Raw genomic sequence first — 27834 nt, forward strand, 5'->3', positions numbered from 1 at the left:
AGTGTTGTGCCTGCAAAGAGAGGTCATTGAGGACCTGGTTGGTTCTTCCTGAGGAACCTCATCTGTGCTTGCCCACACCAACTATGGCAGGCACCCTTTACACTGAGAAAATGTACTGAACAGCTGGGGATGCATATGCTGATGGTGTTGGGTAGAAGAGGCCCTCTGTCCTTTCCTTCCTTTCTTTTTGGTGGTGGGCTAGGGATGGAACCTGGGGCCTTGTCCTTGCTAGGCCAGCATTCTTTCACTTAATTACACACCCTACCCTTAATGCCTTTTCTGAAGGTGTTATTATTTTACACAGGGGCTATTTCTGGACACTGTCTTTCAAACAAAATTCTGGTTGATGTCTGAAGTGATTTTATTTGAAAGAAGTATTATAATAGGGAGAAAGCCCCAACTCTAAATCTGCTAGCATCTCAACAGTTAGGCAGAAAAGGGCTTTGTGCCTAGGGAGGCACAAAGAAAGAAGGTGGAGCCATGCCTGGTGGTGGCAAGCACTCTACCACTGAACCACAACTCCAGCCCCCTATTTTCATCACTCTTTAGAGCTTACCACCTGTTTATCAAGAAGCAGAATTTTGCCTCTCTTTAGTTTTCAGTAAGTTGGTATTACCATCAGCAGACCATTGATACTGTGCTGAAGGCTTTTCTTGTGCTTTCTTTGCCTCAGTCTGTTGCACAAATGCTGCTGAGGCACTGCTCACCTGGTTTACTCACCATCCACTGTTATGGGACTTAGGTTTCGACTTTGTTCTTTAATTAATTAGTTATTTTGCTAATTAAGTGCTGGGGATTGAACCCAGGACCTTGCATTTGCACATGCTAGGCGAGTGCTCTGCCACTGAGCTAGATCCCCAGCTCTCAAGTTTATTTAGTTTGTGTGTGTGTGTGTGTGTGTGTGTGTGTTATTGGGGATTATTTTGCTAAGTTGCCCAGACTGGCCTGGAACTTAGAATCCTCTTGCCTCAACTTCTTGAATAATATGTACCACCACACCTAACCCAAGTTTATTATTTTTATTATTATTGTTTTCATTGTTGTTATTTTCAGTCCTGGAGACTTGAACCTAGGTTTGCTCCAGCACTGAATACATCCCCAGTCCTGCCCCTCTCCTCTCTTTTTTTGCATTGGGGATTTAGCCCAGAGGTACTTTACCACTGAACTATGTTGCTATATCCCTAACCCTTTTAAAAATGTTTTTTAGGTCTTGCAAAATTGCTCAGGCTGGCCTTGATCTTGTGATTCTCCCACCTCTGCCTCCTGAGTAGCTAAGGTTGTAGGCATGTGCCACTGTGCCTGGCTGAAGTTTGTTTGTTTTTCTTAAATATTTTTTTAGATGTTGATAGACCTTTATTTTATTCACTTACTTATATGTGGTGCTGAGACTTGAACCCAGTGCCTCAACATGCCAGGCAGATGCTTTACCCCAGCCCCCTGAAGTTTGTTTTTTTGATGTTGACAGTGTCATTCTTGTTTTTGTCCTCAAGTATTAATGCACTGAAAACTTTTTACACAGTGGGAAAAAGTTGCTGGGTTGTAGATTGTGGATAAATTCAAATTTACTTGGAAATGTCGCTGGAGCATATGGCATAACTGTCTGACCTTTCCTTGTGTTTATTTATTCTTGCAATTTGGAATTATCTAATTAATTTTTCCATCTGTTGTTATACAGAATCTCCAGATGGTCATATATTACTTTACATAGTCATATTCTGCGTGACATTTCAGTCAATGATGGATCCCGTGTAGGACAGTAGTTACCAGCAGCCTCATGCAGCTGATGGTTTACTGCATCTTTCAGTTATTCTCTTGTACTCAGTTTGATTTCATGTCATTTTGCTCATCATGGCTCCTACTCACACAAAATCCACTGCTAAAGTTGCCAGTAAGAGACCACGTCGAGTGATTGACCTAGAAACGAAATTGAAATTGATTAAGGACTACGAAGGTGGGAAATCAGTGATGGTTATTGCTCGCCAGTCAGGGATGTCCCATTCCACCATAGCTACAATCTTGAAGAACAAGAACAAAGTGACAGAGGCTCTTAAAGGATCTGCCTCATTGAAGGCTACCAGACTAACAAAAATTCGGGAAGGGCCCATATCAGATATGGAGAAACTTCTAATGACCTGGATTGAAGACCAGACCCGGAAGCGGATCCCTCTCAGTACCATGATGATCACAGCTAAAGCCAAAAGTTTGTTTGCAATGTTGAAGGAAAAGGCTGGACCCGACTATAATGTTGAATTCACTGCCAGCTCTGGATGGTTCAAGCGATTCAAGAATCGCTATTCATTGCATAATGTGAAAGTGAGTGCTGACGTCACCAAGGAGTGTATGAATGGCATCTGGAAGAAGACGCTCAAGAGGTTCGTCCATGACTTCAAAGGATTTACTCAGGAAGAGGAAGTCACAGACATGGACAAGGCTGTGGTTGGGATGGCCAACAACTTTACTCTGGGCGTGGAGGAGGATGACATTGAGGAGCTCCTGGAGGTGGTTCCCAAGGAACTGACCAGTGAGGAGTCCCTGGACCAGGAGCACAGAGCCCAAAAGGAGGCAAGAGAAAAGGAAACTGCAGGAGAAGAGAAAGAGCTCCCAAGAAAATTCACAGTGACAGGACTCGCAGAAGCTTTTACAGACCTCAACAAGCTCCTTAAAAGTTTGAAAGCATGGACCCCAACCCGGAAAGGTTTTCATTAATAAAGAGAAACGTTCATGGTGCTTTATCTGTGTACAAGCAGATCTATGAGGCAAAAAGGAAGCAAACGAACACAGACATGTTTCTGAGAAGAGGGGCACCTCAAGAAGAGCCTCAGGCAGGTCCCTCAGGAGGCATTGTCATCATAGGAGATGACGGCACCATGCGCATTATTGCCCCTGAGGACCTTCCCGTGGTCTGTGTCAGAGGTGGAAGACAGTGATACGGATGACCCAGGCCTTGTGTAGGCCTAGGCTCATGTGTATGTTTGTTATAGTTTTCAACAAAAAAAGCTTAAGTTAAAAAAAATTAAAAGTCAAAAAATGCTTATAGAATAAGGATATAAAGAAAGAAAAGGTTTTTATACAGCTGTGTAATGTGCCTGTTTTAAGCTGTTATTACAAAAGAGTCAAAGGTTTAAAATCTTAAAAAGTTTAAAGACTGGTAAGCTAAGGTTAATTTGTTATGGAAGAATGAAAAATATATGTTTTAATGAACTGGCATAGCTTAAATGTACAGTGTTTATAAAGTCTACAGCAGTGTACAGGAATGTCTGCAGTGTTCACATTCACCCCTCACTCGCTGACGCCCAGAGAACTTCCAGGCCTGCCAGCTCCTGCATGGTAAGTGCCCTCTACCTGTGTACCATTGTTTATTTTTATACTTGTTTTTACTGTACCTTAGGTTTGTTTAGACACACAAATACTTAACACTGCATTACAGTTGTCTTTGTGTGACAGCAATATTGCTTTTTTTTACATTTTTTAATTTTTTGGTGCTAAAACTGGGACTGAACTATGTGTATTTATGGCATAGTTTTTAACAAAAAAGTTTAAGAAGTTTAAAAAAGCTTATAGAATAAGAATATAAAGAAAGAAAATATTTTGGTACAGCTGTGAAATATGTTTGTGTTTTAAGCTGAGTGCCCAGTGTTTGATAACGAGCTGTAGGAGCAGTAGGCTATGGTGTGAGTGTATAGGACCTTTCCCGCTAGGGTTGTACACAGTGATGTGCACCAGCAATGAAAAATTAAAAAAATGCCTAACTAAACATCTCTCAGAACATGTCCCCTTCATTAAGTGATGCGTGATTTTTTTTTTTTTTTTTTTTTTTGCGGTGCTGGAAATTGAACCCAGGGCCTGATGCTTGCGAGGAAAGCACTCTACCAACTGAGCTATATCCCCAGCCCAGTGATGCGTGATTCTAATAAAAAAAATAAACAAACAAAAAAATGACACATGCCTCTACTGGTCATCCCTGGTGTTGAACATTTTCCTTCATGTCTTTAAACTTCTGTGAAATAGTTTTCAGTCATTTCTTATGGTTAATTCATTTATATGCTTATTATTATTTTTTTGGTACTAGGGATTGGACTCGGGGCACTCAACCACTGAGCCACATCCCCAGCCCTATTTGATATTTTATTTAGAGACAGGGTCTCACTGAGTTGCTTAGCATCTCACTTTTGCTGAGGCTGGCTTTGAACTCTTAATCCTCCTGCCTCAGCCTCCCACGCCACTGGGATTACAGGTATGTGCCACTGCACCCAGCTCTTTTTTATTTTAAAACGTTTCATTCGTAGGGATTTTTGGAAGAGCTTGAGGAGGAGGATGTCAGTTCTTCCTCATGTGTCTGGTAGATTTCAACTGTGAAACCTTTTGGTCTGGGGCTTTCATTAGTTGGGCATTTGTGATTACTGTATCAATCTCTGTGTTGTAGATCTGCTCAGATTTTCTATTATTTCATGACTGTCTCTGTAGATTATATTTCTAGACACTGGCTGATGTCATTGCTAGGCAGTGTGTTGGTGTGTTCCTGAAGACTTCTCAGGGGAACTTTGAGGCTCTGTTCTCTGTTGCATTCTGCAGCTGGTGTGGGAGCCCTCTGATGTGCTGGCAGGGAGAAGCGTTCCACTGCCCGATGATCAGGCCTTGTTTTGAGGAAGGCTGTACTCCTGGTTTGTGACTTGCATAAGATTTGTCATCCTCACCCCTCTATTGGTCGAGGTAGACAGGTTAGAGGGACATGGACTAGGGTATTTCCCTTCTTCCCAGAGGTTGGGCTCTGGGAATATCCTATTTGGTTATGCTTTTGGCTAACAGTTTTCTTTTGAAGGGTAGACTTAAGGAGGACAGAATTCTCTGGGGATATTTCAAAATAGCCCTACCAGATGCAGGAGGCCATTTTTCTCCAATCCAGTTTCTGATGGTGGGGTTTACATATTTGTGCAGGTTGGGCCCCTTCAAGTGCTTAACTCTCAGGTCTGTCCTCGCTTGTCCCGAGCAATTCGTAATTACAGTTTAGGTTGACCTCCCCCTGTTCTGTTGCCCCAAAGTTCCTGCTTTGCATCTCTGTTTTAGGAAGTGATGATTCTTCAACTGCCTCTTGTCTCTGCAACTTAGGGACAAAGGATTGCCCTGTGATCTTGGTTCTCCTGTGGATCCAGGAGGAATGGCTGCTTGAGTGTCTTTGCTTTTTCCTTGTGGTGGCAGGACCATCACCCTCTGTGTCCTCCTCTGCTGTTTGGAAAATGGAAGTGTGTGGTTCCATTTTTGGATGTGTCCCGACAGCTTTTTTTTTTTTTTTTTTTTTTTTTTTTTTTTTGCAGTGCTGGGTATTCTTACAGTTTTTAAGCCTCCACTCTCCTCCTTCCCTTTTTCTCACGTTTGAAAAGGCACCCAGAAAGCCTGGGGCTCCTCCTTTGGAACAGTGCGGAGACTCAACCTCGCAAACCCTGCCTATGGCAGTGGATTCTCCCCTAGCTTCCCATCCAACCTCAACAGACTACCAGGCCACGTTGCTTTCCTTGTTCTCTCAGAATGTGTCACAGCCTGTTGACAGGCCTGTCCTGCTCTTCCAGTCCTCCATTTTGGGAGTAGTAACCCATTTCATATCCTCTAAGCTTGTATGCCTTGTAGCCATCAGTGTCAACCCCCAGCACATTGTCCAGGCTTTGAGCCTCTCGCCGGCTCTGTCTCTCTAACCTGCCCTGCTGCCTGTTGGGCTGTGGTCTCTGCTTGCTGGGAAAAACTCTTGCTGTGACCAGCACTACTGTGTTTTTTTTGCTGTCATATCTGTGGATTACAACTCAGACTGACACATTACAGGGCAGATGAACATATACAAACTGGCAGAATGTTTTCCAAATTTAATTCTTTCTTTAAAATTTTTTCATGATGTGTGAGCCCCTGGGTTCAATCCAGCACCACAAGAAAAAAAAAAAAAAGGGCATACATTGTCTTCATGAAATATGTTCACAAAATAATGAATGAAAAGTTTGTGTAAGACATAGTAATGAAGGCAGTAGATATCCTTGGCATCCTCATCAAAATTCCTTACTGGCTGGGTGTGGTGGCACATGCCTGTAATCCCAGCAACTTGTGGGGCTGAGGCAGGAGGATCACAAGTTCAAAGCCAGCCTCAGTAACTTAATGAGGCCCTGAACAACTTAGTGAGACCCTATCTAAAAATAAAAAAATAAAAAAGGGCTGAGGATGTGGGTCAGTGGTTAAACGCTCTGGGTTCAATCCCTGGTACAAAAAAAATTATTTTTAATTAAAAAAAAAATAAAGTTTCCTAGCTGGACCTTTTGCAGTATTAGATGGTCCTGATGGTCCCCTCCCTGATTCATCTCCCTCTTGCCCTCTAGGTGACCACTGTCCTGATTCTTTGGTTATTTTTTATCTTGATCATCTGTAATTTTTCACTAAGCATGTTCTTTATGTTTTGCCTCCTTTAAAACTTGAATAAGTGAGTTTTTATTACAATAAAAAGGCTTATCAATGGTCTCCTTGCCTCAGTATATTTCCCACATGCTAGTGCTTGAGGCCTCTAGCTATCTAATTACTCATCCATTCCAATGGTTAATGGTATTTGGACTTTTTCAAATGTATTTTTTATGCTTGTGTCAAAATATTGCTATTGTGTATTATTGCCTATCGATGCACAATAAATTCTCTGGAAATTAATGAAATTGTATGTAGTGATCAAGTTCAAATTACACAAAATAGCAATGGAGTGTATTAGTTGACCTTTTCTCCATTGTAATATTTATTTATTTATTTTTGTGGTGCTGGGTATGGAAGCCAGGTCCTCGAGCATGGCAGGCAAGCTACCACTGAGCCACATTCCTTCCCGACCCTTCCTCCACTTGTGCGTAGCTGTTTGTTTTCTGTGGTCATCAACGCTTGGGAAAATTGGCTAAATTTTGTCCTTCTCCTCAGTATAAAATGGGGTCTGTTTGACATTTTGTTGGCACATTTGCTCGTTACCAAGGAGCTACACCTTTCTTCTTACGTGGTCTTTTATCTCCTGTTTCAGTCTGTTTTGTGTTGTTATAACAAAATACAAGAGGCTGGATAATTTATGAAGAAAATTTAGCTTACAGTTTCGGGCGTTCATTAGCCTAGTGCCACTGTCCTGGCAGGGGCCTCCCTGGCTGTGTCACAGCAGGATGGGGAAGTGGAAAGGGAGCGTGGAGTAGCCTCATTTGTAACAACCTGCTTTCGTGGGAACTAACTCATTCCACAAGACCAGCATCAGTCCCTTCTAAGGGCAGGGTCATATGAGCTTCCGCTAGTCCCCACCTCAACACTGCCACACTGGGGACTAAGTGTCTAGCATAGGAACTCTTGGCGGACACACAAACCATAGTTTCTTCTGTTAAATGTGTTTTGGTCATTTCCCCATGGTTTAAAGATTGTTCATTCATTTATTTTCACTCTGCACACTAATCCTTTTATTTTTTATTTTTAAATTTTCTAGTGGTAGATGGACACAGTACCTTTATTTATTTTTATATGGTGCTGAGGATCAAACTCAGTGCCTCACATGGGATGTAACTCAGTGGTAGAACACTTGCCTAGTATGTGTGAGGCCTTGGATTCAAACCTCAGTACTGCAGAATAAATACATTTATTAATGTAAAAATTAAAAATTTCCATTAGGGCAGTGAAATAGCTTTCATTGGTGTTTCATCCTACTTAATTAAATTGGTCTACAGTACAAGTTTCCAAGTGTTCTCTTGGTACATAAGATGGGCTCAATTTACTCAGTAACACTTTGGGACAAAAAGAGAAGCCCTTTGAGACTTGGGCTTAGTGTTATTTGGAGGCTGATCAAGTAGGCTACCTCTGCCAAGCATTTAACAAAATTTCAAACTCTCAGATGGAAAACAGGAGTTAAATAAATACCATATTGTTCACATAAACAGTTCCGACACACTGAGCCCTGGGTCCCTTCCAAATTCCAGTTCCCAAATGCCAGCAAAGATTGAAAACTTTGAACAAGCACTTGTAAGGTTATTCAGTCTCAGGACAGCTATTGTTTACTCTTTTTCACACGTAGTTAGTAGGACTTGGGTATGAGAAGTGCTGTAGACCTAGGGCACAAAGTAGGGGTGATCCAGGCAGCACGTTTAAAATCCCTGAGTTCACCAAGAGGAGGTGTGTTTCTATTCCACTGTGGTTTCACTGAATCCTTCAGTTCTAACATCATGATAGCTGTGTAGGAGGAAGTCAGTGAAGACGGAGAGTTAGAATCTGATGAACAAGTCATAAAATAAATAACTGGAGACCAGAGAGCCATGTGAACTGAGGAATCGGGTATACACCCCCAGGGCTGTCAGCATCACCCTTCCTCCTGTGCCCATGCAGGTCTTTCAGGACTCACTGGACTTTGAAGACTGAATTTCAGCTGGAAGGAGAGGACGTTACTGGATCCTTCCCAGAACACACTAGAAAGATGTAGCGCTGGCAACCTTTGAAGGTAAGGGTGAGATCAAGAGTTTCTTGCTCATCAGTGCTGCTCAGTGATTTAGAAAATCGAAAGGGAGTACTTGGTGAATAAATCAAGCATGGGCTAGAATCTGATAATTTTTTAATAACAGTGTAATAATTTATAATGATTTTTCTAGGTCTACATTTTAGAAATAAAATTGGAAGACTAGAACATTGAAGACCAGTGCAGAAATCCCAGGAGAAATCAAAGGTAATTTGTAAGAGAAAATTGTTCCTTGAAAGGATCTTAGAATCTTAAAAATAAGCAAACAGAACATAAGGCCATTTTCAAATTTTTTATTATTAGAAGTTTTTTTTTTTTTCTAAAAATATATATTTATGACTGGGGATGTAGCTCAGTGGTAGAGCACTTGCCTAGCATTGTGTGAGGTGAGGCCCTGGGTTCAATCCCAAGCACCACAAAAACAAAACAAAAGGAAAACAACAACAAAATACTTAAATGTGACACTGATGTTCAAAGTTTGCAAAATACTCACTTGGATATGGTAGTAAGAAACCCCATTATCACTAGGATCAGAGACTTGAGGTGACCCTAGGGAGGGAGTCCTGAATTTCAGGTCCCAGGGGCATACTGGGCCCTTCCCTCAAAATTCTTCTGCCCTCAAGGACCTACCTCTCTGGACCTATGATGGGCATGGCAGCTTTAAATATCTGTGAAAAGGCTTCAAGGTCATTCTCCCATTGTCTTGATGAATGGCATTCAGCGTCCTTCAACCAATACTAATTTCCTTAATGAACAAGAAGATTATATAATTTTGCAAAGTGGGATGTGTGACTTGAGTGTTATACATATTAGAAAATAAGATTGATATATACAGTGAAATATTACTCAGGTATAAAGAATAATAAAATTATGGCATTTGGAGGCAAATGGATGAAATTGGAGAATATCATGTTAAGTGAGATAAGCCAATCTCAAAAATCCAAAAGAGGAATGATCTCACTGATAGGCGGATGATGACACACAATGGAGGGTGGGAGGGGTGCAAGAATGGAGGAAGGAGAGACTGTATAGAGGGAAAGAGAGGTGGGAGGGGTGGGGGGGAAGGAAAAAAATAACGGAATGAATCAAACATCATTACTCTATGTAAATGTATGAATATGCAAATGGTATGCTGTTACTCCATGTACAAACAGAAACAACATGTATCCCATTTGTTTACAATAAAAATAAATTTAAAAGAAAATAAGATTGAAATAAAAAAAAAAGAAAAAAAAAAAAAGAAACCCCATTAATAGCCAGGCATGGTGGTTCAAGCCTGTAATCTCAGCAGTGAGGCAGGAGGATTGTGAGTTCAAAGCCAGCCTGAGGCAATTTAGGGAGGCACCAAGCAATAAGTGAGAACCTCTCTAATAAAAAGTATTTTAAAAAGGGCTGGGTTTGTGGCTCATGGTTAAGTGCCTTCAATCCCTTGTACCAAAACCAAACCAAATCAAAAACCCATTAATGTCACTGGGCATGATGGCACAAATCTGTAATCTCAGCCACTCAGGAGGCTGGGACAAGAGGATGGCAAGTTTGAGGATAGCCTGTGCAACTTAGCAAGATCTTATATCAAAATGAAAAGGGCTGAGGATCTAGCTTAGTGATAGAGCACTTGCCTAGCATATGTGAGGACTTTGGTTCAATATCCAGTGAAACACACACACAAAAGAAAAAGAAAAAAAACTGGTTAGTGTGTATTATTGTTTTGATGACAGCTGTGGTCCAGTCCTCTTGCAGAATATTCAGTCCATTTCAGATTCAGAAACTCCAGACTGGACATAAAGCCTATACTTTGATGATAACATTAAAGTCCAAGTCCAAGGGGCTGGTGATAGCTCAGTGGAAGAGCATTTGCCTAGTGTGCTTAAGACCCTGGGTTCCATCGCCAACACCAAAAGAAAAATAAATAAATAAATATATATACACACACACACATATACACATATATATTTTTATATATATATTTAAAAATGTAAGTTCAATATCTATTAACAAATGTAAAATCATTGATAAACAAACCCTTTGTCATATGCTTCTCATTTCTTACAGAGGTCATATGATAGACAACATGAAGAAGGTAGTCAATATGGAGAAACTTCCAGCCAGATTCCAGGTCATAATCTAAAAAAGAAAACTCCTCCTAAAATAAAACCCTGTGAAAGCCATGTGTTTGGAGAAGTCTTCCTTGGTCATTCATCCCTACATAGGCATAGCAGAGTTCAGCCTGGTCAGAGTATCAGGAATATGGAAAGGAGCCATAAGAAATGTGGGAAAGCCTTCAGTCATGACCAGTGCTTTCAAGTGAATGAAAGGACTCACACTGGACAGAAACTCTGGGAATGTAAGGAATGTGGAAAACATTTCTCTGAAAAGTATTCAGAGACACTTGACATAAAACACAGTGAACATTTTGAATGTAAGGTGTGTGGGAAAGCCTCTGGTTATCCCACGAGAGGACACACTGGAGAGGACCTACTGTGTGATTGTACGGAATGTGGGAAAGCCTTCAATTATAACACGAATCTTTGAAAAAGTGAAAGGACTCACACAAGAGAGAAACCCTAAATCAATTTTTATTATCAACAAAGCCTTCGTGCCATATGTGGGGAGAGGACATTGTTGACAGAGGCCTATAAACAAAAGTGTGTGGGAACGTCTTTTGTCATCCCAGTTCAATTCAGAGTCATAAAGGAACACAGTGGAGAGAAGCTTCTTGAACAGAAGCGATGTGCAAAAGTCTTCAGTTGGCCTCCATGTAAGAATACACACAAGCCAGGTACGGTGGTACCCTCCTGCAGCCCAGCCACTGAGGCTGGGCAGGGAATGCTGCTTGAGCCCAGGGGCTCAAGACCAGCCAGGGCAGCAGATGAGACCCCTTCTCAAAATAAAACAACAAAACAAAAACAAAATGTACATTGGATCAAAATCTCATAAATGTGAAAAATACAAGAAAGTTTTCAGTTTTAACAGATACATTAAAAGTAATCTGAAAACTCCCAATGTAATTTGTAATTTGTGTTTAATACTCCCAAAAAATATACAACCCAAAGAAAATGTTATAAAATCATAAATTATCTCTACCAGTGGCTCTTTCCTAAAAACAAGCCCCTGGACTATGGATTTCTAATTCTTATTCTTACTCTTAAAATATTGAGGGGTCAGAATTCTGTAAGGTATAATTTAAACAATAGTGGAGTGTTTAGTAGGCAGCATTTCCCCTGAGGTTAGTTAATAGTTATGCTGATTTTTTTTTGGGAGGTGGGGAGTGGCAATGGGGATCAAACCCAGGACTTTGTGCAAGCTGAGCAAGTACTCTACCACTGAGCTACACCCCAAACCCCTCATCATTCCATTTTGAAACCTGTTGGATCCATGGGTGACATGAAATATATTTCTAATTTATAGGTAGGTTTAATCCTTACATAGTTTAAAAGTATTTCCATAATTGACAGGACACTGCAAAATGAGTTTTTGTTAATTGCTGGATTTACCCACTGGTGCCTCATGGCAGGTTCTGGATATCCCTTACCCACTACAGACTTATGACCTAAGTTCCTGGCTTATGATTTTTTCCCTTTGGGATGCTCTGAAAGTCATACACATTTAGTAGAAATATTGCTTTGAATTTTAATCTTTTCCCAGGCTAGCAATATGTAGTACAATAATCTGTCATGATGCTGGGCAATGGCAGCAACTTACTAGCAACCTCCCAATCATGGGGGAAACAACCCACACTCTATAGTGTACTGAGCACGTTTATGGAAGGCTAGGCTCAACTATGATGTATAATGTGTTTTAAATGCATTTTCAACTTGAGATAAGTATCATGACCTAACCCTAGTTATACATTGAGGAGCCTCTGTGTATACATTCCACCTTTATTTCTTATGAAAAAAAAAAAAACAAAAAACTTTATTTTGGTTGTAAGAAGTTTATTCCATTTCTTTGCTAATTTATAGTTGACATCCATTTGTAAGCATGTAACATTTATCAAATAGAGCAAGTCTGATATTATTTTTATCTTTTGCTCTGCACTTTTTAAAGCTCTTATTTGGATAACTGACTTTGAATAAAGAAAAAAGTCATGTGATCTGACAATAAAATCTAGAGTTGGAATTAGATCTCTAAATTGTGTTATGTCAATGTTGGTAATGTTGGAAACTAGATTTCCCAGAACGCATTCCCCTTACAGTTCCATGTCAGAATCCACCAATACCCTAACTTGCATGAGATTTGGAAAGCAGAAGTGTAAAAGGCATTGGTTAGATTTTGGAGGCACCGTACACAGAGATAGCCAGCTGTACACCAATTGTACAGACATTGCACTCGTTCCTGCCCATTTTCCAGAAACTTTGCTCTGCCAGTGAAGAGTATCTTCTAAACCACTGCCGACTAGACTTCCATTTCTTAGAGGTGCAGGTTTCCACAGTTGTCGCCAAAGATCCACATTAAAAATCCATCTGAAGGGGCTGAGGTTGTAGCTCAGTGGCAGAGCACTTGCCTTGCATGAGTGAAGCACTGGGGTTGATACTTAGCACCACATAAAAATAAAAAAAGGCATGCTATCTACAACTACAAAAAAATTTTTTTGAAGTATTAAAAAAAATCAGGCTGAGGTTGTGGTTCAGTGGTAGAGCACTTGCCTCACATGTACAAAGCCCTGGGTTCGATCCCCAGCGCCACACCAAAAAAAAAAATAAATAAATAAAATAAAGGTATTGTGTCCATCTACAATTAAGAATATTTAAAAACAAAATCCATCTGCAGTTTGGATTTTCTTACAAGCCCTAAGTCTAGACTCTAGATCTAATTTGTATGTCAGGTATCTTTGTTCACAGGGATAGTGACTGTTCTTGATTGAGCATGATTGCTATAAGGATGCTGGCAAAACCAACTGGATGAAGGTTTGGATATGAGGTATTTATTCCCTGAAAGCTCATGTGTGACAATGCAGGAATATTTAGAGGTGAAATGATTATACTTTAAGAGCTGTGGCCTAATAGGTGGATTATCCATTTGGATTAATAATATGAATGCATTTATGGGTGGTAACTGTAGGCAGGTAGGGCATGACTGGAGGAGGCACGTCACTGGGGGCCTGCCCTGGGGAATTATAATATTCCTGGCTCCTTGCATTCAAGTTCTTTCTGCTTCCTGGCTGTCATGAACTGAGCAGTTTCCCTCTACCACACCCTTCTGCCATGATGTTCTGCCTCACCTCAGGCCCAGAGCTATGGAGCTGATTAACCATGGACTGAACCTCTGAAACGGTGAGCCAAAATAAACTTTCCCTCCTGAGTCATTCTTGTTGGGTATGTGGGTCACAGCAGTGCAGAGCTGACTAAAACAGATGTTCCTCTGCTGCACTGATTGTGCAGTGATTGCTCTCACCCAGGCCTTTCACGGGAGAATAAGCACCTTCTTCCTGTCTGGGTGTTTCCTGTTGCAGCTGAATATAATACCTCAGTTCCAGTTCAACTAGGTTTCATTATATGTGATTAAAAACAAAATATGTATTTTTTCTCAGAAAAGATTTATATTCATGGGCTGGGGTTGTGGCTCACTGGCAGAGTGATTGCCTCACATGTATGAGGCACTGGTTTGATCCTCAGCATTACATAAAGATAAATAAAGGTAATGTGTCCATTCACAACTAAAAATAGAAAAAAAAAAAAGATTTATATCATGGTTCTTAGAAATAGTTTATTAACTACTTCAAAGAACTTGCACACTAACAAATGTTATTGTCTTGTTTATTTACTGAGAAGCTATATTAAAATATTCCATTGATTTAATGGATGGAATGAAGTTTATAATTTTGCCAATGTGTTTATTTCACTGTGTTTATACTGCACATACAACATCAGGCTACCTTTTCTTATGTAAAATTTTACTTCTCATGCTTCTACAGTTACAAAGTTTATGTTTTTTATTGTTGTTGTACTGCTGGGAATCCAAGAACCTAGTGCCTTGCCAATGTTAGGCCAGAACAGAACTCTACCGCAGAGCTGCATCCCTGACCCTCACCTGTTATTTGTTCTTTGATCAATTTATTCTTAAAATGAGTCATGTTTGTTCTCATTTTGTGAATTTTCAAGTTTTCCTTCAGTTATTTATTCCTAAATTAATCTCACTGTTTAGAGGAGATACTTTGGATATATTTCATTTTTTATTTTATCATTAACTACTTTTATATTCTGATATTCTATCATTTTAAAAGCATAAATTTATATGTCAGATATATATTATAAAATCTTGTTTTATTTTTCATTATTCATCTATTTTTAAAACAGATTTGGGGCTGGGAGTGTATATAATTCAGTAGTAGAGTGCTTGCTTAGCGTGTTGTGTGGAGACCCTGGGTTCAATCCCCAGCACCATTTTTTTAAAAAGTCCAATTTGGCCTTTCTATTCATTTTATTTTTATTTTTTTAGTTGTTGATGGATCTTTATTTTATTCATTTCTTTATATGCAGTGCTGAGGATCAAACCCAGTGCCTCACACATGGGAGGCAAGTGCTCTACCACTGAGCCATGACCTCAGCCCCTCTGGCCTTTCTTAAATCTGGAAAGGACAAATGATGCCTCACCATGGATTATAGAGTCACTGAAGCAGAGGAAAAAGGAAGAGTTCACACTTAACTGGTTGTTTTCCATAAGAATTTGTTAATACAAAAATAATAGTTGGCTTTGTTTTTCTCAAAGGAATAATTAGTTGCCAGTTTCTTAGAGTTTTCCTCCTTTACACAGAAACACAGAAGGAAAGCAGGGTCTCCGCTGTTTTCTTATTTAAACAATGTGACTGAAGGTCTCTGTCATTGAACTCATCCTCATCAGTGTTGGTGTGAAGCAGGTGGATGACCTGCAGTGGGGGGCACAGGCTTGAGACTTGTGGCTCAGATCTGAGGCCAAACTTGAGCCTACAAAGGAAGGACAATGGAGTTCCCCTTGGTGACTCCTGGGCAAGTGCTCTCCTCTGTAGATGACCTCATGCTGCTCAGAACAGCTATAAAGAAGAGCTGACCTAAGAGGCAGAGCACAGCAGAGTTGGGGGTGTCTGTCCTTTCTGAGGCTGTGACTCTGGTGGCCATGGGGCTGTTTTCTGGACACTTTGGTTTTGGCACTATAGAGTTGCTGGTATCAGACTGTCATTCATATAAATGAAGAAAATCTGTGAAGGTCAGACTTAGAAAGACTCATTTTGGGCATCTCCTGGAGAAAGGTTCATAATTTGATGGTTTAACAGATCAGAACCTGACATTGATCCCTGGTTAGTTTCCTGCTGGTGAGAATTAAGATCTTGAAGAAGGGCTCATTTCTACATAGTGTGGAGGAGACAGAGGGCAAGGCAAGCTCCGAGAGTTCAGCTCTTAGGTGCCCTGCCTCACTGCCAGGGTATGAGCCACCTGAGATTTCATTTCAGCAGTCAGTCTGGCTCCCAGCTTGGAATATGTAATATGTTTAACCCACGTGCTGGGTTCCTTGTGAATTGGGTGAAGCAGTCTGCTTGTCTGAGTTCAAATGTTTGTTTTTCTTCTCTTTTTATTGTTATAGAATATTACTGACATATAAGTCTGCACATTTAATAATTTTTCCATACATTTAATAATTATTATAATGGCACATGCTGTAGTCACTTCAGAAGCTGAAGCAGAAGGATTGCTTGAGCCCGTAATTCAGGGCCAGCCTGGGCAATATAGAGAGACCCTATTTCAAAATAAATAATTAAAAAAATAAAAATTCCTGCCCCCTGCCAGACACCAAACTCTCCTGGTCCAGTCTGGCTGGCCTGGCTTGGTCGTTCCTGCTCTGAGGCCAGGGATCTCTCCATTGGACTCTTAAATCTGGAATTCTCTAAGCACACTGTGACCTGGTGTCTAGATGTTGTGACTTGTATGGGTCATGGGATCCTGTGGGCAGATTCCAGGAGACCCCAAAGAAAGGAAATGGTCAACGAGGAGCCAGCATCCTGAGCTAGGGAGTGAAGGCTGGTTGGAAAAGGCCATGTGGGATCCTGGTCTCCTCTAACACCAGCGTCCTGTTCCATCCCTGCTTGGCAACCTGGCATGGCACTGAGCCCCTCTCTGGGCAGTTTGGCCAGCAGCCCTGCATCTTCAAAGGAGCACAGTGTGTGAGGTCCCTGGACCTAGGTCTCAAATGCACCTCCCCAAAGATAAGGCTTAGGGGTATTTATGGGATAAAGAAGCAGGGTGGCAGGGCACTGTGGCACACATCTATAATCCCAGGCTGAGGCAGGAGAATCACAAGTTCAAAGCCAGCCTCAGCAACTTGAGACACTGTCTCAAAATAAAAAATTAAAGGGGCTAGGGATGTGACTCAGTGGTTAAGGACCCCTGAGTTCAATCCCTGGTACCAAAACAATAAATAAAACTTGGTGGTCTGAGGTAGAGGGAAGGGTGATCAGAGGCAGGGAAAACTGAAGTAATCAGCAGTATTTCAACAAGGACTGAGAGGTTGCTTTTGCTAAAAGTACTTCACTTGGCCCTGAAGATGCCTGGGGATGCCTCATGGGTAACTAAAAACAGTTAAAAAAGTGGCATCTCTGCCTCCATTTTGAATCTGTTTCCTTTGCTCAGTGTCATTTTCTCCCGTGGTCATGTTGGATTCTAGGTAGGTCTGATGAATAAATCTCCTATGACAAAACTTGAAACTACTCCCCAGCAATAGCAGTTTTCTTATCCCAGACCAATCCTGAAATAGTGATCAACCAGACTGTAGTTTGACCAAGACTACACTTGATCATGCATACTTCTGGCCTCCCCCATCAGTATTATATGGGAGTTCATGTCAGTAGTCCTGAAGACAGGGTTGAAGATGCAAGTCCCCTTGTCTTCCTGGTATAGCTATACTGATTAAAATCCTTTTCCTGCCTTCACCACTGCTTGTATCTTTGACTGGAATCTTGGGATGGGTGTCAGAATCAACTGTCCACTGAGACCCCCAGTGCTGGGGTCTTTGCCTTAAAGCTCTGGTAACATTCACACATGCATAACCAAATTTTATGGCTTTCATAGGACACATATTCTTAAAATGTTGGCATTAGTATGCTCTGAGATTCAAGTTTTGGGCCTAGAACCTCAAAAAGACCACCCATCAGACAGGTTGGCAGGCCCAAGTGAAAGGTCATTGGTTTCAACAGGTTTGAAATTGAAAAAAGTAGCCTGAAAAACAATACAATTACCCTGATGACCCATATGACAGAGGTGTTATTTATAGCAAAGTTAATGCTTCTTAGGTGACCTATAAAATTGGTGATAAAAGCACTAGCTAAAAGCAAGTGAAGCTTGAGGATTTATTCCTCTTTCCCCTTGGTTTCATCCTTGTCTCCTTGAAGCTGACATTCTATTTTGGGGGGTGGGCAGTACTGGGGATTGAGCCCAGGGGTACTTTACCACTCAGCTGCATCTCCAATCATTGATTGATTGAATTTATTTATTTATTTATGCATGCTGGATTGAACCCAGGGCCTTGTGCATGTGAGGCAAGCACTCTACCAACTGAGCTATATCCCCAGCCCCACTTTTTTTTTTGAGACAGGGTCTTGGCAAGTTGCCAAGGCTGGTCTGAAACTTGTGATCCTCTTGCCTCAGTCTCCTGAATCGCTGGGATTACCAGGCCTGCGTCACCAGGCCTGGTATTTTAGTTTCGATCCTATGTGTTGATTTTTCAAATTCATCCTGAATTTATGTTTTTGCTTTCCTAATATCTATCCAAGAGAGTAGGAATTCAATTACCTTAGAGGCATCCTAACATTTTACAAAGTTTTATAGGGGCACATGGGAAGAATGATCTAAAATACCCTTCTGGAGTAAACACACCTGACAATTTTAATGCACATACCTTACAGGTGGCAGTTGGTTGAGAAGAGTTCCTGATCCCAGACTTGGGCAGCAAAGTTCACACTTCCTGCCAGAATCAAAGTGCCAGATGTGCAGGGTGAGGAAGGGATGGTTTAGGCCTCAACGCTGGCAACGGTCAAGATCACACTGGAGGCTGACTCTTTATTATATATGCTGACGTCACTTTTAAGTGTCTGTGAGTCTAAGTGATCCTAAAAGAGGATCACAGTTCCTTGAGTGGCTTTCATGCCTTAATGCCAAGCCCCTGACCCCGTGGAGAAAAGCTGACTCTTCTTTCCGTTCTGGCCTAGTTTGGGCCCATTCTCCTCTTGCTTTGCACAAGAGGGTCGCTCAAAGTGAAAACAGCCTGGAACTCCTTGCTCACGCGGTGCCAGTCTTCTTTCTGGGATAGGAACAATTTCTTACATGCCAACAGGTTAGGGCTGAGGTGTGGCTCAGTGGTGGAGCGCCTGCTTAAGGGGCCGAAGCTCAGGGTTCCTTCCTTGCCCCACTGGGGTGGGAAGAGACTGGCGGTGACCGCTGGGAAGGTAGGCAGGCAGCTCGGTCACGAGAGGTTCGCCTTCTACGTCACTTAGGCCGGAGGGGCGTGACCTTAGTGATTGTCCAATCAGACGCGCCTCTGGGAGGGGCGGGGAGTCGCCACGCAACGTCGCCTCGGCTTTGGTCCTTATTCTGTCGGCGCTTGTGAAGGGTCTCTCCGGCCAGTCTCTACCTTAGGTTCCTCTGCCGGCAGCCTCCACCCGCAGTAACCTGGTGACCTGGGGCTCCGGGAGCCGTGGGAAGACGTCGGTCAGGACGCCCCGGAAGCCGGAAATGGTGAGTGTGGGGGCCGGGCGTCCGGAGTTGGGCTGGCTGTCGGAACCCGCAGGAAATGGCGGGCCTCCGGGCGCCCGCTCAGAGTTCGCTGTCGAGCCTGCAGCTGGCCGCTCGGCCCTCGGTCCTCTACGACCCCAGCGTCCTGTCCTGTCCCTGCACTGCCACTTAACTTTCTGGGAGCCTCTCTGGGCAGTTCCGCGCCTCCCCAGACTGTGGAGTGACGGCGGAGAGTCACGGGAGGCTCGGACTCGGGTGTGGGGTTCTTGCCGTGGAGGAGATGGGGTGGGTGTGTGGGGCCTCAGTCCCTGCGCTCTCTCGAAGGGGCACCTTTTTGTCCCTGATTTTTCCAGATGTAGGGGGGTCTCAAATTAAGGACCCTAATCCCACCCAAGCCTTCCTAGGGCTGGCAGTAAACCCCTGAATTTCCAGTGCCCTTTCCATGTTTCCAGATGGTAACTTCCCTCTCATTCACAGCCCCGCGTTCAACTATTTGCCTTTTCTACGTTCTAAATGCACACGGTGTTTTAATTACAATTTTTCCATAGTACTATGGATGCCTCTATGTAAAGACTTCGTTTGTTAGTATTTTACCTGAGAGGAAAGCAGGAGAGTAACCACTTGGTTCTGAGGTCTCTCAAATGCATGTGCCTCTTCTCTGTCATCTCTACCTGGGCACGAACAGGTGAGGGAACTCCTTTGGATTGAGGTTCCTCTTTGGAAATCTTCCAGGCTGATCTGCTTTTAAAAGTACAGCTTCAGGTCAACCCTGCCCCTCCTTGGGTGTGTAATCTTGAAAGGATGAATTCAGTGTTTTGTAAATGTCCATAGTAGTTAATCAATAGAGGTTGAAAGACAATAGAAAATATTTCCATAGAGTCAAGAAAGACATGAATTTCAGAAAGCGAAACAAAAGAGCCCTAGATTACATTCTATTTTTTCTTCAATTACCAGAGCCTGTTAATATTTTTTTGGTACTTGGGATTGAATCCAGGGGTGTTTTACCACTACATCCCCAGCCCTTTAAAATTTTTTTTTTTTTTTTTTTTTAGTTTTGAAACAGGGTCTCACTAAATTGCTGAGGCTGACCTCGAACTTGTGATCCTTCTGCTCCAGCAGCTGGAATTACAGGTGTGTGCTACCACACCTGGCTCCATCTTTATTTTATTTTTATTTTTCTTGTAGTGCCAGGGATCTTACTGAAGTCCTGTGTGTGGAAGAGTTCTACCACAGAGCTACAGACCTTTTTACTTTTTTTGAGACAGTATTGCTAAGTTGCCCAGGCTGACCTCAAACTCTTGTGTTCAAATATCAATTATTTACAAAACAATTTCCTACTGTGAACAAGTGTTAGTGAACTGAAGCCTTTGTTTTCTGGGGGGGGGGGGGGGGGGGGGAACCAGAAACTCTTGAGTTTTCTTGCTGAGTTAGCAAATATACATTACAATTTTCTTCCCATGAATAGTAGGTTTGAGTAATTTTGCTGGCTTCTTCAAACACTGGCTTTGTGTCATTTAAAATATCAGTGGAGGAGGAAAGGTGTAGCTCAGTGGCAGTGTGTACCTTGCATGGGCAAGGCCCTGGGTTCCACCCCCAGCATCATATCCATGAAAAAAATCAATGGTGACCTCCAGAACTATGAGTTAAATTAACCTCTTTTCTTTATAACGTTAACTAAATTATCAGTGGTAGTTTAAAGCTGACTCAGGGGCAGAAGCCCAAAGCCAGTGACACTGAGCTAAGGCTACCCTTGAGCCATTAGAGGGAAGTAATGGAAGATCAAGTTGGTTCTTCCTGGGGATCTTCCCCTGGCAGGTGTCCTGCCTGCTCAAACCTACCTAGGAAAGAGCCCTTTGTACTGAGTAAAGGTGGGAAACTGGGGTTCACATGCATGTTGGGTGACAGAGACTGATTCATGGGTCTCTATGTAGAGCCTTTTGAATTTCATATCCAAAGATTTGGTGCATATTGGGAAAATCAGTGAAGCTCAGGGTTTCTGTGTCTTGGAACACTGCTCATAATTTGGAATACATTTGATTCAAATCTTAAACTGAATCCAACTGTGAGTTTCCTCACTTATGAGAACAGAGGCTCATGAGGGGAGGGAGGCATATTCTTGCCATCCAGGGAAAGGACTCCATTCCTGTGCCTGCCCTCCATCTCCAGGAATTGACCCATGCTAGGCATTATATTTCAATTATGAAAGCTTCACCCGCAGCCTCAGGAATGTTTTAACCTTCAGTATGTGGATTTTCCTTATGAAAGGTGGGGAAACAGTTTGCTTATCTGAGCAAGTTTTGCATTTATATGTTTGCTTTGATTCCTTCATGGGATATTACTTTCTTTTAATTTAGGTTCTGTAAACTTTGTAATTTTATTCCCTCTGTTATGTGTAAATTTTAATTTCTTGTTTGAATCTATAGATTGAGAGACATAATGGTTTTTAAAGAAATTCTGGAACAATACAGTTTTTGTTACTTTTAGGCATCGGAAATTCAGTGATGGATGGATATTTTAAGTTTTCAGGTGCATTTTTTCCTTTAGCTTAATTTTTGGGGCTGAGGATTTTGCTCATGGTAGAGCACTTGCCTAGCATACTCAGGGCCCTGGGTCTGGTCTCCAATAGCACCAAAAAAAAAAAAAAAAAAAAAAAATCTAATTTAATGAAGGTCAAACTGCTAATAAATTGTAACATGCTATTCATTCCTAAGCTGTACCCCACATATAAAGGGAAGCAAGAGGTATGATCCCACTTGCCACCTAGAGATTCCAAAGTTTCACTTCTTAGGAATTTGTTTTCCCCCATTCTTCACCAGGATGTGTAAGGAATGAGATTTTATAATGGTTACCTATATAGAAATATCAAAGTAAATTAATTAAATGTAAGTTTTAGAAGCCAAAGTAAATAGTTAAAGAGATTGGGTTGGAGGTGTAACTCACTGGTAGAGAGCTTGCCTAGCATGTGGGAAGCCCTGGGTTCCTTCCTGAGCACTGCAAAATAAAATAGAAAAAAAGAAGAGAGTATCAAACAGTAAAGCATTGTGTACATAAATTTATCTTAATTTACAAAAAAAAAAAAAAATGCAGGAAGATTTATAAAACCCTCGAGGGAGTCTGACTAAGAAGACTCACTACTGCATATCCTGGTCCACTCCAGAGCTCTTGGTCAGCCTTCCCAACAAAGGCCCTTTTGTTAATTCCTTGGGCAGTTTCTCAGTGTTGTTTACATAAAAATAAGCAGTTGGGAATGCATATTTTTCTTGCCTGTGTTCTTCATTGTAATGAGTATTCAGACTCCAGTGTTTTGTTGTGTTTTTTTGTTTGTTTGTTTTGGTTTGCTTGTTTTGCAGTACTGGGAATTGATCCCTGGGCCTTGCACACTAAGCTGCATCCCCAATGCTTTTTATTTTGCAACAGGGTCATACCCAGCTGCCCAGCCTGGCCTTGAACTTGTGATCCTCCTGTGTCCGCTTCTGGAGTAGCTGTGGTTACAGGCATATGCCATTGCATCTGACCAGATTCCAGTTTCTGATGTGTAACTGCTGAGAACTAAAGCCTCTGTATTTCCTCTTCCCTTGGGCCCACATCTGGACCAACTTCCCAGAAAGCTTGGCACTCCCTTCTCTGGCTTAGCCCCTGGAGCTCCCACCCAGCTCCAACCACAGTTAAACTGCAGGCCAGACTGCTCTTTTCCTCTCAAGCCATTACACACCCTGCTCTGTCCAGAGGCTTGAATTACTGACTTTCAGCAATATACTGCTTATGGGGGAGTGTACTGTGAGCTGTGCTGCTCTGGGTAGAATTGCTGAGTCCTCTCAAACCTGGGTTCTACGTGAAGCTGACTAAGTAGGTAGAATTTTGTATTTTTCCCTTTATTTATTTATATATATATTTTTTTATTTGGTGCTGGGGATGAAAGTCAGGGCTTCATACATGCTAGGCAAACCACAGAACCACACCCCCAACTTGATTTGGCAGTTTTGATAAGACATTGGCATTTGGGAACGGGAGTATTGGATTAGAGCCCTCCTTCGGTTTATCTTGGGTGATGTCTTGGCCCAGTCCTGAGTGTTTAGAATGAAAGCTAGTGTGGCCTTGGTATGGGGTGGGAGTAGTAAGAGTGGAAATATTTCCTGTGCAAAAGGTGGCATCTGAGGACCTCCCCCCACCCACTCCACATGGAGCCTTTATTTAAATAGAGGAAGAGAAGGGGTGGGGGTCCTACTAGATAGCAGGCCAAGTTCAGCATTCTAACTGCCGAAGGCTCACCAGGCCTTTTAAGTACTTTTGCTGCTGCAGCTCCTGTGCTGCTTTCACAGCAAGTATCCCAATTCTTGATATTATAGGGGACAACACCCAGATACCCCTGTGGCACAGCAGAGGGGTGTTAATTCAGGTGCAGGTTCAGCATGAAGCCCGTAACCTTATAACCATTACCACAATAGAGACCTAAAATTCTGGTGATGCCAATATGAGGCTCTGTGGTGATTGGGGGAAATTCATGAATCTTAGGGAAGACAGGACAGTCCCTTTCCCCTCCCCACTGTGTCTCAAGAGACTCAAACCAGGAGCTGGGGATAAGTGCTTAGTGGCAGAGCATGTGCTTAGCATGCTTGAGGCCCAGAGTTCACTCCAGCATAGAAAACTTCACTCCTAGCAAGGGAAGGAAGAGAGAGAAGGAACAAGAGAAAAACATAGGGAAACAATATGACTGAATTGGAAACCCAAAATATACTTCCAAGTATTTATACAACAAAATAGATAAAATAGCACTGATTGGTTATTTTTCCTCTGCAAGGTAGGTTCTGAATTAATAATCTGCTATATGCTCTAACTGGCAATCCTTTTTGTGATTACAGTTATATCTAGGGATCCCATTACCTTTAAGCAAGGTATACTGTAAGAAACCCATGAAAACAACGCGGGACAGGGGAAATCACATAAGGGAGTTGATTAAGCAAACAGAGTGTCCCCTGCAGGGTAAGAGAGAAAATGAGAGGAAAAGAGAAAGGGTACGGGCTAGAGAGAGTGGAAAAGTGAGGAGGAGAGAGAAAGAAAGAAAAGATGGCAGGGAAGCTATCCTTAAGCGGTTGAACTCCGCTGGGCTAACAGGGGACCAATAATGGAGAAGGATACTTGCAAGCTGACTGATGAACCAATAGCTAGCTAGGATGTTCACAGACTGACAAGTAGTTGGGAGGCGGGGAAATGGCTGCTGTGGAAAGGGCGAGGAGAGCAGCTTTCAGACTGACAAGCTAGGTTGTGATGCAACGGCAAGGGTGGGGGAGCAGCTTTGTATTACATTACATATACTCTATTATCTTAGTAGAGTAATGGATATAAAATAGGAGAAACCGTATTCCTCCCCTTAAGAACTATGGTCTTGGACTGGGGTTGTAGCTCAGTGGTAGAGCACTTGCCTTGCATGTGTGGGGCACTGGGTTTGATCCCAAAATAAAGGTATTGTGTCCATCTACAACTAAAAATTAAAAAGAAGAAAAAAAAAAAAACTATGATCTTGCATGAATTCCACATGGTTATAGCAGCCATTGTCCTAAAATACCCATGGGAAATGGAAACTCTAAAGCAATAAGAAATAAAGGAAATTAGAAATTAGGTCTTCAGCACTTAAAAAAAGCCTTGCCAAATCAGATCTCCCAGATGTTTATCCTCTGGTTAAATGTCTTAGCATGACCCACTGTAAGTTGTGTGCACCTCTGAAGGATTGAAGAGCATTATTCAAAATCTGTTTTGGCTTTAAACCTGGAATGGATGACTGGCACCTCACAGTGGACACTGAGCCTTGATATTGTGGTTCTGCTGTTAAGCCTACACCCAGTATAGGTACTATTGTGAATAGTGTGTGTGTGTGTGTGTGTGTGTGTGTGTGCATGTGTGTATGGTATTTTATATATATATATCCCCCCAATACTAGGGATTGAACTCAAGGTGGTCTACTACTTAGCCAACATTACAGAAATCCCTGATTGTGCAGTCAGCAACCTGTAAATATTCTGCTGTCACAGAGCTGGTTAGGTCTGTCCGTTCAGTGCCCACTGCAGCAGCCTCCTAGCTGCAGTTTGTCTTTGTCTTTGGAGCAGAAACACCTTTACCCAGTTGCCCTCAGGAACCTCAGAGCCTTGTCATCACAGTCTCTTCAGGAAAGGTGTGAACTGCACTGACCTTTCTCCAGGAACACAGGCTGATGTTATGTTAAAGCCATGAAGTCATCCTTTTCTGGGAACACCCATTTGGCATTCATTGAGAGCATACAAATACTGAAAAAAAAAATGAACTCAGAAAAAGTGGGCCATTGCCTCATATAATACCAGGGCCCTGAGACCCTGGTTAAATTCTTGAAAACAGGGCCTGACATTGTGAGTAGCCATTGACCCTGTCAGCACCCACAACATTTTCTGGGGTTTTGGATGTTCTGGAGGCAGTGTGTTCTGAGTGCAGGGATTTTGTGTCACACTGCTTTCATACTCCAACCTTCACTCTGCCAAATAACTCCCTGCTCAGTAAAATGGGACAGAGAGTAAATGGAAACACTGAGTCTGTGATAAATTAATACTTGTGCAGAGGAATATTATTTATTCAGAAGACAATCTTGCTGTGTGACTCAGGCTGGTCTCAAACTCAGAATTATCTCTCCTCAGCCTCTGTGAAGGAATTAATCTATCTGCCTAGCTGTCTGTCTATCTGTCGGTACTGGGGATTGATCCTAGGGGTACTTAACCACTGAGCTACATCCCCAGCCCATTTTTGTATTTTAATTAGAGACAGGGTCTCACTGAGTTGCTTAGGGCCTTGCTAAATTGCTGAGGCTGACTTTGAACTCAAAATCCTCCTGCCTCATCTTGCCAAGTCACTGGGATTACAGGCGTGCACCATGGTGCCCACCTGGAGGAGTGTTTTTATTGAGCTGGTCGCATCTGACAGACTGACAGCCTGGAGTCCTTTAGGAAAGTATGTTCAGCTGGACCTGGCTACAAGTTGGGTTTCAACAGGCTTTTGGGCCCCTCATGTTTGGTGACAGGAAAAGAAGAAAAAAACTTCCACTTCATTGTATATTCATTAAAGGCAAAAGACATGACCTTGGGCATCACTGAAATGCTGGGCAATATGGTAGGTAATAAAGAAAGTAGTAGAAGAATTTTTCTCATAAGGACTGATGGTCCTAAAATTTGATTTTTTGTATAGTATCTCTTATTTCTCCAAGATTCTGGAACTGCCATTAGAAAGCAGTAAAGCTTATACTCTGACCACATTGTAAACAGATCAATTCTTTGTGTTCTTGGTATTGGGATTAAAATTCTGATGCCCACATTCACTTACCATAAATGTTTGGAGACCACATTTTTTTTTTTTTTTTTTGTACCAGGGATTGAACACAGAGGCACTTAAGCACTGAGCCACATCCCCAGCCCTTTTTACTTTTTATTTGGAGAAAGGGTCTTGGCTAAGTTGCTGAGGCTGTCTTTGAACTTGCAGTCCTCCTGCCTCAGCCTCCTGAGCTGCTGGGATTATAGGTGTGCACCACTGCACTCAACTTATATATGAACTTCTTATGAATTAAATGCAGCCCTTCTTTACTATATTTCACCTTTCCTCTGTAAACATGTCTGGGTTGTTACAGGACTCAGTGACCTTTGAGGATGTGGTTGTGAACTTCACCATGGAGGAATGGGCTATGCTGGATCATGCCCAGCGGGAACTCTACAGAGATGTTGTGGGGGAAATCTTTATGAACTTGACCTCTATAGGTAAGGATGACAACTTTTGTTTACTTGTTCAATTAAAGAACAAACGTTTCTTGCCCATCAGTGATGTTCCATAATTTGAAATATGGAAAGAAAATGCTGTGGTAAATAAACTGCATGGTTGCAGCTGGTCAGAAACTTGGAGTCTAATATAATGTTTCCTTTTAAGTTGTAACAATTCATGATTCTGACATTTTCTAAAAGTTGTAACAATTCATAATGATTTTTCTGGCTCTACTTTATAGGGGAAAAATGGGACCAGAACATTGAAGATTGGTACAGAAATCAGGGGAGAAATTTAAGGTAATTTACAATGAAAAGAGAAAGCAATTTTCCAGAGCCCTTAGTATGTTATGAAGTTTTTTAATGTAAGTAAGTAAATAAGCTTCCCTCTAAATTTATTTATTCAGAAAAATGTTACCTATATATGTATTCAAATGGGACGTTCAATGTTAAAAATAGGAAACCCTTATTAGAGTCTGCAGATGTCACTGAATATCGCTGTTTAGTAGATGAGGTTAAGCCCTCTTGCAGAGCATTCAGTCTGTTCACTTTCAGGCAATTCAGACAGGGCAGAAAACCCACACTTTCCCTGATAACAATAAAAATGTCAGTTTATGTAATCCCAGTGGCTCAGGGGACTGAGGCAAGAGGATTGAAAGTTCAAAGCCAGCCTCAGCAAGTTAGCAAAACCCTGAGAAATTTAGTGAGACCCTGTCTCAAAATTTAAAAAGGGCTGGGGATGTGGCTCAGTGCTTAAGTGCCTCTGGGTTCAGTCCCTATTACCCAAAAAAAAAAAAAAAAAAGTGTGACTTTAATACATATCAAAGATGTGAAAGGATAAACTTATTAATAGTTAATATGTTCTTTTTTTTTTTTTTAAACAGCA

The 27834-nt window shown here is 41.8% G+C and overlaps 2 long non-coding RNA genes across 4 annotated transcripts; both read left to right on the top strand.

Moving 5' to 3' along the window:
• The first annotated feature begins 3749 nt into the window (after window positions 1-3749).
• On the top strand, window positions 3750-27775 carry LOC306646586. 3 transcript variants are annotated; one of them, XR_013759880.1, is made up of 6 exons: window positions 3750-8470; window positions 8619-8692; window positions 13311-13758; window positions 25118-26310; window positions 26822-26948; window positions 27191-27775. It is a non-coding gene; the product is annotated as an uncharacterized lncRNA (long non-coding RNA). The 3 variants fall into 3 exon arrangements; XR_013759881.1 differs by lacking the exon at window positions 25118-26310; XR_013759882.1 differs by lacking the exons at window positions 3750-8470; window positions 8619-8692; window positions 13311-13758; window positions 25118-26310 and adding an exon at window positions 19029-19185.
• On the top strand, window positions 19192-22846 carry LOC306646589. The gene is made up of 2 exons (XR_013759887.1): window positions 19192-19467; window positions 22600-22846. It is a non-coding gene; the product is annotated as an uncharacterized lncRNA (long non-coding RNA).
• Window positions 27776-27834: the final 59 nt, after the last annotated feature.

This window comes from Sciurus vulgaris (assembly GCF_902686455.1).
Source record: "Sciurus vulgaris genome assembly, chromosome: 16".
NCBI lineage: Eukaryota > Metazoa > Chordata > Mammalia > Rodentia > Sciuridae > Sciurus > Sciurus vulgaris.